Here is a 13,692-nt window from a genome sequence, read left to right as displayed (position 1 = left end):
GAAAAAATAATGGCAAAAGTGCTAATACTGTGCCAATTTTTCCCTATCTTCTTACAGCCAGTGTTACTGATAGAAAAATTAGTTGTCAATCCCTGTAACTTTATGGTAATACATTTTGTTTTTACTCTGATATATATATATATATATATTGTTTGTTTGTTTGTTTGTTTCTCTTTGAGCTTGAAGTTTTAAAATGTCACTATGATAAAACTGTATGTGTTTTTCCTTATTATCACATGCTACTTGGAGGTCCCTGTTATTCTACTCACATCTTGATGAATTTCTTGGTAGTTTTCAATTATTATTTCCTTCTTTTATTTCCTTATGTATGTCTATTAGGTTAATGCTGGCATTGCAATATATATCCTTAGCCTTTTTTCATACTTTCCATTTCTCTATTTCTACTTGATTTATTTTTGTGGTGTCCTTTGATCTTGTCTTCTAGTTACTTAATTTGGACTTTGTTTTTTGTTCTATTGTGCTACTCATTCATCAACTGAACAAACCCATTGAGGTTTGTGTGTTGTGCTCCTCAACCCATCTATTCAATTTTTTCATAAGCAACAGTATCTTTGAATTATAAGGTATTAAGCTGTTTTTTTAAATCACTTATTCTTGACTTGTATATAGTTTTCCCTATTCTTCCCTTTCTTACCACTCTATATCTTGTGTATCTGCCACACCTCATACTTAATTTTAATTATTTTATTTCCTTGCATGGTTGTTCATTTAGATCTTTTTCTTGGGCATAAACTTTTCTCTTTGAATGCACTGGTTGTTTTTAGATACCTTTTGATTCCTCTACAAGAGCTCATACATACACTTAAGGAATTCTTTAAGGATGTCATCATCTTCCTTTTGTGCAGTCCACTTGGGATATGGAACAAAATCCACTGTCAGGGCAAATGGTCCTAGCTGAGTTCTAGAACATTGGGGAAAAGATTGAATATGATATCATGTAGATGCCTCCATTGATGGTCTTTTAAGGTCAACTGTTTCTCATTTCTTCCAAGGAATCCCATAACATAAGGCATAGTCCCAATGTTGTATCCCTAGCTCCTGCCAGACATCATGAAATCTTGTTGAAAATGATTTCTTTCAGGTATCAACTATACTTGGGGCCTGTTCAGCCTGATTGCAACCACTACGGGAATCCCTACCTCTGTTAATTGACCATCAGGTCAGTCATATCCATGACCTCTATTTCCTGTAGACATGAAATATTTAGCTTTGTTTCTGTCTTTACAACTCTTACTCTCCTGAAATGGCTTCAAGTGTCTAGGCTGTTCTCTTTAACCAAATCCTGCCAGCTCAGTTTCTGTGTCTCTGATATTTCCCATCTTGTTCTGTTTTGACACATGATCCTTTCTTTGCCAAAATGCTTTTTGTCTTTTCCAGTATATAGGGAAAACATATAGCATGTATTTAGCATGCTGTCTTGTACCTGAACTCATACACCTAGGCTTTTCTGCTATGCATAGCTTAATTTATTCCCCAAAAGTTCTACATATTGCACATAAAATCCTGCACCTTCTTATTTATTATGAAATTGTGCCATTAGGCATATTCATATTTTTATGTAGTAAATATTTGTAAAATGTCTGCCTGGTTTTCAATTAATCTGACAAGTTCTTAATATACCAGTTAATAATTTCATTTTTCAGAAATGTAAAGAAATGATGGGAGAACTATGGTTCTAGCCCTAATTATGCATAATAAGGAGAAATAAGTTGGTGGAGTGGAGATGATAAGAACCTTGGGAGAAAGTTATGAAATCTTTTAGTCTCTGATAGCCAGACAGGAAATATAGATTTTACCCTAGACTTATGAAGATAAATTGCAAATCATTCAAATAAAAGGTAGGTAGTTTTACATGTATTTAATTTTAAAAACTCAAAAGAGTAACAAAATTCTCATAAAGAGATTTATACTTATGAGTATAAATTTAAAAAAAACACACTTGTTAAATGACACTGGTAAGAAGAATGAATTGGGAGTAGCCTATGAGTACAATGAAGTTCCCCTGGCACAAAAAAAAAAAAAAAAAAAAAGGCTGATTTTTAAAGAGCAAGTGTTTCACGTGGCAAGAAGAAAAAGAGCAAAATAACTTTATAAGCAGGTATCATGTATCTGTCTGACATGTGCTGATATGTGTCTGAATGATGTCCAAAGGGTTCAGTGAATAGTGTTGGATTAAACTCAAAATGAGATAAAGTTTGGAATAAAAACTCTTGGATCTTTAAAATTTGATCTTAAAGATATGTTCAGAACAAGAACATTTCAAATGTTCAGTAATCAAGAAAACGCATAAAAGTATAAAACTAGTCAGAAAGATAAATATAAACTTAATTGCACAGGGTGAGATAAAAATTTCATTGAACTTTTTTCTAAACATAACTTTCAAATCACATTTTTAAAGCATATCTTTCTAAACTATATCTTACTTTGATCTCTATCCTTGATTTGTTTTGCATTTTATTTTTCACCTGAATTAGAATTTTTTTAATCTGGTGTATTTATTGAGAGATGACCTATTCATCCCTATGTATATTATAATATATTAGTTTATATTTGATTATTCATATGTTTTGGGTAAATTTTTCTTTAAAATTTTTCTTTTTGGAGAGGGCTCAGTGCTGAGAGCTAGTGGGTGCACTTACAGAACAAGGGTCCTTTGATGATCATCAAAACTTGATGCTTATCAATGCATTGCCTCTACCTTTCCATTTTCACCTCTTCTTAATACAATGAATACTAATTTTTTTAAGGGGCTGTGTCTTTACAACTGTAACAATGTATTTATGGTTTCACAGAATTCTATTTGGTCACGTACTTGTGGAGCATTTATAACTTGGGACAGGAGACACAACCAATACATTTGGCTTTTCAATGTATTATAGAAAGAAATGTGCACAAAACTATTCCATAAGTTTGGTCGACTGGGCTCTCATTATTTAGGATTACTACAAGAAAAACTTTGCCATTAGTTAGGTGATCTGGTCAGAGCTTAGTTGAGATGTCTCTATAAGCAGAATCTTTAACCACTCTTCCACCACATTATGGACATCTGGGAAAGCCAAACTTCAGGAAAGGTCTATTTCATCAGTGATTCCTGCTCATAAACTGTGAAATAAAATTTCCTTTCATGTCATCTTTTACCAAAAGTTCTGGAAACTTCCATGAGTCAAGGATTTGAAGAAAGGCATGTTAGGCTTCATGCATGACAATATTCTTTCTCTCTTGCCTGATTAAAATGAGAGAAAGAGAGAACCCTGAGGAGTATATTTAATACATTTTCCCCTGACACTGCATAAATCTAGGAACATTTATATGCTAATCAAATCAGAATAGGAATTATTAGTGACTGGAGAGCCTCAACATGGCTGTTATTTTCCCATCAACATATAATAACAGCTCTGACGCTGAATTAAGGAGCTGAATATTATATAAGCCCCCAAAGGTTATAGTACATGACAGGTTTAAGCAATATTGAAATCTGAAAACACTGCCCCACCTATTACATATTTATTCGGTATTACAAATTGTAAATATTTAAAAATACACAAAGATACAGTGTGGGTAAATTCTTAATGTTTAATGAAATTATTCATGATATACAAAGAGTCGAATAGCTCAACAAATACCATGAAGGTTAATGCATGCAAATAAATCTGAAGAGTCCAGCAAAGAGAATAACACACTATGTCCTTTCCTAAGATGATCATGAAGTGGAGTTAAAATAGCCTGATATTCATGGTTACAGGATATCTCTGGGGATAAAAGGAAGCAACTTTCACTGAAGACCTACTAGCAGCTAATTGAGATCCAATATCAGATCTCCGTCTCACAGGCTGGAACCCATTGATTATTTGTATACTCTTCATTTTAATACCTTTTAAAGGTAGAAACCTGTTCCTGGTTAAAAATCCATATATTTAGCTTGTCTTTTGGCAGTTTATCTTATCACCTATTAAGAGGTCAGCAGCTGGTCAGAAAGAGCTATGCTATGTAATCTCAGATAAGCAAATAATGGGAAATTCAAGAAAAAGAGAACAAAAAGAGCTCATGTAATAGGCCCAGTAGGGACATTTTTATTTTGATATCCAGGGTTTCTAGTGTTATTATTTATAATGATCACAGATCATAATATCGGAGGTATAAATTTACACTTCCCATTTTTAACCCTGCAATACCCACACAAGAAAAGCTTGTCCACAGTGAATGGATAAGCAGAAGAATTTCCTTATCAGACTCAATTTGCATCTACATTTAAAATGCATTTTTCAAGTTCCTATCGTCAGTATCAATAGCAGAATTGTTCTGATGTCTACAGAGCTTTAAAGAACTGAGACAGAAAAGAGGTGTAAATAAGGTTTCAGCTAATGTCCTATGAAAAGTACACAATTTATAACACAAAATGAAGATTATTAGAAAAAGTATCTGTTAATAGTAGAATGTTGCAACTATCTCTGGATAGTTTAATGGCTAGGATTTCATCTTTTCAATATCTATTCATCTATCCATCCACCTGTGTATTCTAACTATATATATATAGTCAGAATTCTTATTTTTTTAATTGAAAAAGGAAACTAGATGCTTGTGTGAAACTCCACTTTCTTTCTAGAAGCAAAACAGTTACATTGGATTTGCATGCATTTTTCATGCTTTCTAAGAAGAAACATTCCATTGTATAATTTTTCAGTTAGGTGTTATGTTGCTTTTTAGTATATTGATTTTATTAAAAAATATCTTTGCTCTTAAAAGAAACATTATTGATTAGCAAAATTTTTCACTTAATTGGAGTAATAAGATTAATTTTTGAATGTTAATTAGAAGGACTTACTTAGATTACATCAAATGGGTAAGATTTTATGAATTTTTTTTTTTTTTTTTTTTTTTGCAGTACACGGGCCTCTCACTGTTGTGGCCTCTCCTGTTGCAGAGCACAGGCTCCAGACGTGCAGGCTCAGCGACCATGGCTCATGGGCCCAGCCGCTCCGCGGCATGTGGGATCTTCCCAGACCGGGTCACGAACCCGTGTCCCCTGCATCGGCAGGCGGACTCTCAACCACTGCGCCACCAGGGAAGCCCTTTATGAATCTTTTGAGGCACAATTTTCTTATTAAAAGGGAGATAGAGACCTGGTTTTATGTAACAGATTTGATTGGTTTGGGAAAAATTATCTGTCATTTCCTGAAAAAACAATAAAATATTACATCACAGATTATATTTAATATTTTTGAAATATTCTATTCATATTTTTGAGGTGGATTAGTGGGTGTTTAATTCAGATTTAATGGTTACTTGATTACTAGTACTTGTGTAGATATAAATGGAAAGACCTATTTCCATCCTGTTCAATGATTTATTCTTCTCCCTATGTAACATACAAACAAATAAACAGACACAAAGAAATATATACACAAAACATTAAGGTTTGGTCTTAGGATCCAGGCAAATTTGAGTTTTAATTTACTTGCAGAAGTTACCGACAACAAGGAAGCCAATTTATGTAATCACTCAGAACCTTAGGTTACAGGTGAACAAAGTAGAGGTGACAATACTACCCAACTTATAAGGTCATCTTAACTCATTTCTAACAAGTACAGGGCCTGGGTTCTAATAGTCATGCAATAAATGGTAGGCAACTATATGTGCTAATCTTCTGGTAATAATCAATACCTCTATTGACCAACCGATTTTGAAAATTCATCATACTGCTTGTTGACTCAGCAGCAATAAGTTGGTTTCACATATACCAAGTGGAATGAATGGAGCAAGCAAGCATAAAAATCATTTTTGAAAAATCTCAAAGCCTTTTCTAAATCTTAAATATTCAAGCTAAAACCATTCTGTATAGTTAGATAAATACTCAGAATAAAGTTTTTATTAATGTTGCAAAGAGTAATCCTGTCATGTCCCAAACCTTTTCTGTACTGTTTCCCACTATACTTCATTACCAAGCATAATCTGAGGTAGAGAGGAAAAACTTTAAAACAATTTGTAGTATAAATTAATTGAACAGAAGATTTTTATTCAAGGCTTACTCAACCAAGGATATGTTACGTTTTTACTTAATATTCAGAATATAGCAGAAAGAGATTAAAATCTAATCTTTTGTGGGACTCATAAATAAACAAGGAGAATGATTTAAAATTTCCAACTGGGACAACACCTATTAGATAAATTTCTGCAAAGCTACCCCAGCATTCAAAATTCTTCACAATTTATATTTTACAAAATTTTTAATCCTTATCTCCTACCATTGTAGAAAAGCCACTGCATGTTATTTTATCAGGGCAACATACATTTCTTCTGTGACTTTTAGCCATATTTCACTTAATATTCAGAACACCATTCTTAACTCACATATATTAAAAAAAATGCTTTCATAATTCAAAGTCCAGATAAAATATCATTAGTTCTATAAAGACTTTCTAAGTTCCTGCTGAAAATTAATCACTTCCTCTTCTGTTATCCCATAGTCATTGGGTACCTATCACTAATGTGTCTATTTTGTGATCATTTTGTTATAAACAGTTTTATTTATAATTTTCTTGGGACACAGCATGAACTCCTTTAGGATAGGACTTTGTTGATAAGTTCATGTTTGTACACCCTGTACTTAGCTGGTATTTAATTTTGGTTAATAAAGTCTGTTGATTTATTGAATTAGATTTAGAAAGAGTAGGCAAGCAGAAAAGAACAAAATATGAGATAATAGTTCAACATTTCACACTTCTAAGTACTGAACTAAAATTCTGGTTGCTTGCAGGATGTTTCAAATTCAACGCTTTTCAATTAAATTGTGAGAGTTTTAGTGGGTAAATAACCATTCTATCATAATTTTCAGCAACAATCTGATGGGATTAAAATGTAAATCAGGGCATCCATCACACTTCCTCCTGTCGATGGCAAATATTCTACATCTCTGGATTTCTCAGAGTAATGGACATGTCCTTGTTGTCTTTCTCTTTACTGGAGACAAGTGTAGCTTTGCTCTGAAGAATATCCTCAGCAGTTGAATATCATTTAAAATTAAAAACAGTGATGAAAGAAATGAGCAGAAATAAACAGGATTTCATACACTAAAAACAGTGACATAAGGTGGAGGATAATGGAAAATGAAAAAAAATAATGATAACTGGTTGACAGATTGCCATCATTTTACTCTCTGGGGTTTTGTCACAACCTTCAGTAGGGAGATAACATTGAACATCTGGTGGACAACCAGTGCGGAACCTCAATGAAGCTGAGCATGTGCAGTAGAAAAGGGATGAGTGTGGGCCTGTGACTCGTCTCCTCACACATACCTAAGAAAATAGAATGAGCCAAGAACAGCATTGAAATAAAAATAGTTGACTTCTAGGAAAACATTTGAGTTGTAATATACATAATATCCTCTGACCCCAAATATATAAAAATCAACTGAAAAATGTTACTCTTGTTTATGTCATATACCAGCTATCTGACCTTGGGCAACATTTAACCTTAATGAGCCTAAGATTTCTCCCCTGTAAAATATGGAAAATAATAACTTTCAGTATGATTAGTTTTACTATTGTAACAATTAAGATGATATTGGTATCTGTACTCTGCAAACTGCTATATGAGGATATAGGTGTAATGTAAAGATAAGCATTGCTTTTTCTTTTATAACTATGTAATTAGCCACAGTTTTGTTTGAATTTATTTATTTATATGTTTATTGGTGTTCGAAGAATAGTCTCCTACATTAAACATTTTTTAGATTATTTACTAGCCTGACATGTCTTTGAATCAGTGACATCAATTTGACTGCAGGCTTTGGTGATTGACATATCTGATCCCTTCTAGCTGCCATCTACCATCAGTTGTACACTGATAAATATTTAAAACTGACTCTCTGTCTCTTGGGGGGAAATACTGATATGTAGCATTTCTCAATCTCTTTGGTGTGAATACTCTCACTGTGGCCTTCAAGCTGCCAACATGTATCACATTGCAAAGTTGGAAGAGTTGTGCATAATCATCTCTCACCACTCTGTATAGTCAATATAAACTAATTTCTTCTAAGAGTCTGTGAAAATTTGAGAATATTTCTAGTTGCTTTATTAATTTGCTATCTTTCTCTGAACCAAACAGGGTTTTACAAGTAAATACTGAAAAGAGCAGTGGAAATTGGTGAAAATAATTCAATAGTACTGGTGCCAAGTACCAAGAAATATGAAGATAGTTGTGTCTGGATTTCATTCAAACATAAACTGGGCTGAAGTTTGCTGAAACACCTAGAGCCAGATTTCCTGCTAAGAGCCCCAGTGAATAAAGACCCTTTGCTTTTGCTGCCCTGATTATTGTGTATCTCACATCTCCTAATTAGAACAACCTGCCCAATGAGAAATCTGTTTCCAGGGCAAAAAAACCCAACCCTAATATTAACGTTGAGTGGTCCAAAAAGGACAGAGCTCTGTTTCATAACTCAGCTGTTTTTCTCTGAGGTCCTCAGGAAACAGAACTTGGAGAGAGGGGCACCTTTCTCACCGAAGACAGGTCCTCCTGTACTGGAGCAGTGATGATCCTCATCTCTAGGTGGTTCTGTCTTGTAGGGTTCATTTTGTTTTCTGCCCAGTAACTCCCCCAAAATTAAATCTGACTCCCAGATGAAGATGAGAGTTTCCTATCCAGACTCCAAATATGTCTACTCCAGAACTTAGGCAGTGCCACCTTTGACTTCTATCATGGCCTCTTTTTACTATAAACCATGGAGTTCTTTCCTTCATTCCTGTTTGATATCTTTTTGCTCCATTTTCTTTTAAATCTTGGAAAAAAATTTTTTCATGAAATATATTCAAAAGACAATTGTTAAGGTTGATTCTAGCCTGGGTATATTCTCCCCAGTGCCTTCTTTCTGTGGTTCCTGTGCATTATATCATTTTCCCTGGAAGATGCCAGTACCTTAAATTCTTGAAGATACTGCACTTTTGGAAGCTCCCCTTGTGATTGTTTTTCCTTTATAATCAGGGCAAATATAACTGAAATAACATACATCCAGTGAGTATCTAGAACTTTCTTGATCTGACTTTTGAGTTCCTTCCTTTCCCAAGCTGAGCAACTCCAACTCTCCCACCATGAGCTCCTCTTAAATGCTGCATTGTGTTAGACACAGCAGAAAACAACACTAGACTACATTTCCCCCCTCAAGAGCAATTGAAAATTTGCTTTATGCAAATAACATTTTGTGTTTAGGACTAATTGGCAAATGTATTCCCCAAATGATAACGCTAGTTCAGACTCTAGAGACTGGAGCAGAGGAATGGTATACCTTCTCCTGATTCCCAAATACTAAATGGCAATAGGCTTTACTGAAATAATTCTGCTCCATAGAAACTCTTCATTCTTACCTCCCAGAGAACAGAAATTGGAGATGAGTCTTGACCCAGCTCTGCCAAGAACACAACATACCACATCTTCTTTTATGGTTCTGAAATGAAACTAACAACCTTGGTGGCAGATGCTAAAAATCATAACAGATGTAACTTGCATAGAAAAGTATCAATATCCTATTGAATTTACCCATCTCATGCTGAGAGATATGAAAGAAGATTGTGTTTCATTAGAACAACCAAGAATAAATATGACAGTTAAAGCTGCCAACTTTTAACTCCTTGTGTGTCTGCTTATTACCATACATATGATGGAAAGATTTTACATCACTTTTCCTTCCAACTTATGCTCCCATGATTTTGCTTTAATCATTCAATACTTAATCATGTCTAACATATATTTAAGTTCTGAGACTTTGCAGCTTTATGATGTTTTCTCATTGGAACCTTGCAATAAGCCCTGTGGGGAAATTTGGCCAGGCACTAATATGGTCACTGTTTAACACAAAGGGAGCCTAGGCTCATAATCCACCAATGGTAAATTTAAATTTTAAGCTTCTTTCTAGATGTTCAAATTATAACTTTTTTTAGGTGCTTTAGGTGCTTACTTCTCTTTCTAACATATTCATCTTTCTTTCCACCCCCATGTTCAAGGTTGTTTTTAAGCTATCTAGTATTGACTTAATTATTCTCCTGCATGAAATTTTGCACATTCATTTGACTTTAACTCTGAGGCAATCTTATTCTCTGAAAACTGGTAAAATCCACGATATACACATCAAACGAAGAGGGCTCATGGGACAGCGAAAGTTGATGAGTTCTCAGAGAATCATGGGAAACTTGTAGTCATAAGAGTAGTGAGTCTTATGGGGGCATCTGGTCTTTCTTGACCAGATCTAATGAAAACCTAGAGTATGGGAAAAAACAAGAAATGGAGAAGGATGTGTTTTCTCTCAAATACAATCATAAAATGTAATGTTTGTCTCCTCTATGGAGTAGAATGGAGAATAATGATAAATATTATTGAGAGGATGAACATTAAAAATGTTCATCCTCTCAATAATCAAAAAAAGAAAATTAAAACACCAATAAAATAACATTTATACCTTTCAAACTGATGATCTTCAGAGAAAAAGACTATGTCTAGTATCCCTCAGGCTGTGAAGAAAATTCACTACTAAAGAATCATGCATTTATTGATATAGATAAGAATTCTGACAAGAAAACAACTTCTACCTAGTAATTTCATATAGTAGATTTTTCAGTAAATATTTCCTGATTGGTTAATTATAGTACATTTCTATTTGTTGGCCATTTAGTCATTTCAGAAATATTTGTTGCTTGTGTGTCTTTGGGAAGATGATGCATACTCAAAACCATCAAATAATTATACAAAGTTATAAATATTAATGACATATACATAATATGTGTGATAGTATTCTAGGTTTTTAGAAGAGAAAAATAATCCCACAAGAACAAGTAGCCAGAAAAGGCCTCTCAGAGTTTAGTGACATTTGCTGTGTCTTATGGATAAAACTTAAGGATATAGAGAGCAAGGAAGATGGAATTCTAGATGGAACATAGCTACTGGAGAAGGAATGTGGGAATATTTGATACCCAGTACACATTAATTTGAGTGACTGGACCATACAAATATGACACTGGATAGGAGATACAGAACCATTTCCTTCCAACTTACTCACGTGCCATCACTATCCTACATCTAATTTTTTTTTATGAGATTTTTTTTAAAAACATGATAAAAACATGAGCATCTAGAGTCTTCTAGTTTAGTTGATTTAGATCAGGACCTTGAGTAGTTTCATAAATAGAAAACTAATTCATTTTATTTTCAGTAATTGAATCTTATGTTCTAAATTAACTGAGTACCTTTTCATTCCATCTATTCTTAAACTAAAGATATACAGCAATTTCAGTGAGAGACTATTTGCATGGCCTGTTATTCCTAAAAGAGCTCAATGAGTTCAAAGTGACTATTGCCAACACATGTCATTTGTGTTTACGTTTACTTTCCATACTGGCCTTGATTGTATTTAAACACAATCTTACGTAAAGTATGTCCCTTAATTCTCCCTTCAAATATACTTCAGATTAAGTGATAAATAAAATCCAGCTGCCCAATAGAATTAACCTTAGCTGGGGAGAGTACAGGACATATCTGCTCCCCAGAGGAATGTGGCTATGAAGAGACATATATTCTTCTCTGAAATTCTATTACCATAATTATCAGGGAGAAGCTTTTTTTTCAAAGATTCAGAATTTTTAAATCAATATAGTTATATTTGTAGTTCATTTTGTTCTCTTATATTTTCTGAATCCTCCAAGTGACAGCCTCAGAAAATAATGGCAGAAGCTATATTGTATATAAAATAAGTCTATTCTTTACACTCCTAGGTACAGTACATTTTATGTTATCCTGGTATACAGACCCAATTCACTTTCATTTTTCATGAATTTCAAAAGCCTCCAGCTTGTTTACTAGTAGATTTTATATAATTTCTTCTCCTAGATAATTTCTTATCATCTGTCTAAGAAAATGGTATTCTTCAAGACAAGAGTGATCTCCTCCACCTACAACCAAATGCATTTTGGCCCCAGGATTGCTTATAATACCTTTCCTTCTTGGACATTCTTTTTCCCCCCTTTATTTTAGTAAGGACTATCCATTCTCAGATTAGAGGCTTCTCTACTCTGCTGCATCCAATATTGATAGAATCTATTGTCTACAGATACTCAGATCTTCAGAGATATATGAGAACCACTTAATGTAGTAGTTTCAACTTTGCCATAGTAATGCCTTTTATCTATAATGTTATGAAACTTCTGAATCATCTTATATCTATTATATCTTGTTCTTGTATTCATGGGTAACTGTCATGTTATCTGCACTGATATCAACACCTCATTTATTTCCCTTACTTCCTCAACTGCATGTTTGTGTTGTTTATATGGAGATCTGTCCATTTTTATGGCTTTCTTTCTTGTCCTGTCTGCTTATAATCCTGGAGACAGTAGATTCGTTCTCTCCTCTACCTCAGAAAACTCTGCAGGTTATTTATTGTTATATGACAAACTCAATGGCTTAATATTATGCCAGTACATTGTTTTATTAATGAATCTTATATTTGGGCAGGGTTCGGTGGAGATGGCTCATCTCTGCTTTACAGGACATCAGCTGGGCAGTTTGACTGAGGCTAAAGTATCAATTTCCAAATGGTTTACATGCATGCCTAGAAAGTTGGTGTTGGCTGTCAGCTGACATCTAGAATGGTGATCTTTGTTCTTCTACAAAAGAGCTTCCCCAATGGGCTGCTGGAGCTTCCATGCAGCATAGAAGTTGTACTCCAAGTCTCATGATTTTAAAGAAAAGTTATCTGACCCTACATCCATAACATATCATGTGAGAGAGGATAACTACAGCAGACCCTTCCATTGAGTAAAGGAAGTATTAGCATATACATAAAAGTCATTGGCTTACAGCATTTTTGAATCATAGCTAGGTACATGCTGTCAGTTCATTGATTAGTTCTCAGTCTTATTCTCTGGAAATGATTCACCATGGCTTTGGCTTTACATTCTGAATCACCCTTTACTTTCCATCAGAAATACTCCATTTTGGCAGCTAAGTGGTTTTATTAAGTTTCTTTTGTTGTAGAGAATTAGGTGCTCAAAAGACTTTTTTTTTCATTTCATCCTATTTCTGTACTTTTTAGTCCATGTTAGCTAATTACTTTAAAAGAATTAGGAGAGTTTCTATGAATCAAATAAAATCTATTCAAAGCTAATATTATCAGTTGGGGCTCTTTTGGACCCCAAATAGGCTACAGTGGAACAACTTCTTTAATATTCTTAGAAACCCTATTGCTTAACTACAAAACACGCTCTTACAAATATTAGATGCCCTATTAGTCATACCCTTAAATCTTTCTGAGGTCTAAAACAATAAGGTCTCACAGTCAATTCATGGAAACATTGAATGGCATTAGGCCATTCTATTCTGATAGTCCACTGTATTTGGTATTTGCCTAAAGCCATTTCTTACTTTGAGAATCTATTTTCTGGTAGAGACCAGAAATGAGAAACATTCCTACTTCCAACTCATCAACTCTTGGGTTCTTTATATTTCCTCTAAATTCTGCTCAATAACTTAATGAGTACTTAAATTCTTTTCTCATATTTTATCTTAGGCAGCTGGAAAACTTCAGTTGGCAATTTCTATGTCTTTTCCTGAAAATCTATCCAGTGAAATCTATCCATGACTTCATCAGGGCTCTCTATTTCCCATGTTGCCATAGGCAATTGCCATGAC

The sequence above is a fragment of the Lagenorhynchus albirostris genome, chromosome 14 (genome assembly GCF_949774975.1).
Source record: "Lagenorhynchus albirostris chromosome 14, mLagAlb1.1, whole genome shotgun sequence".
NCBI lineage: Eukaryota > Metazoa > Chordata > Mammalia > Artiodactyla > Delphinidae > Lagenorhynchus > Lagenorhynchus albirostris.
This window is presented reverse-complemented; position numbering follows the sequence as displayed.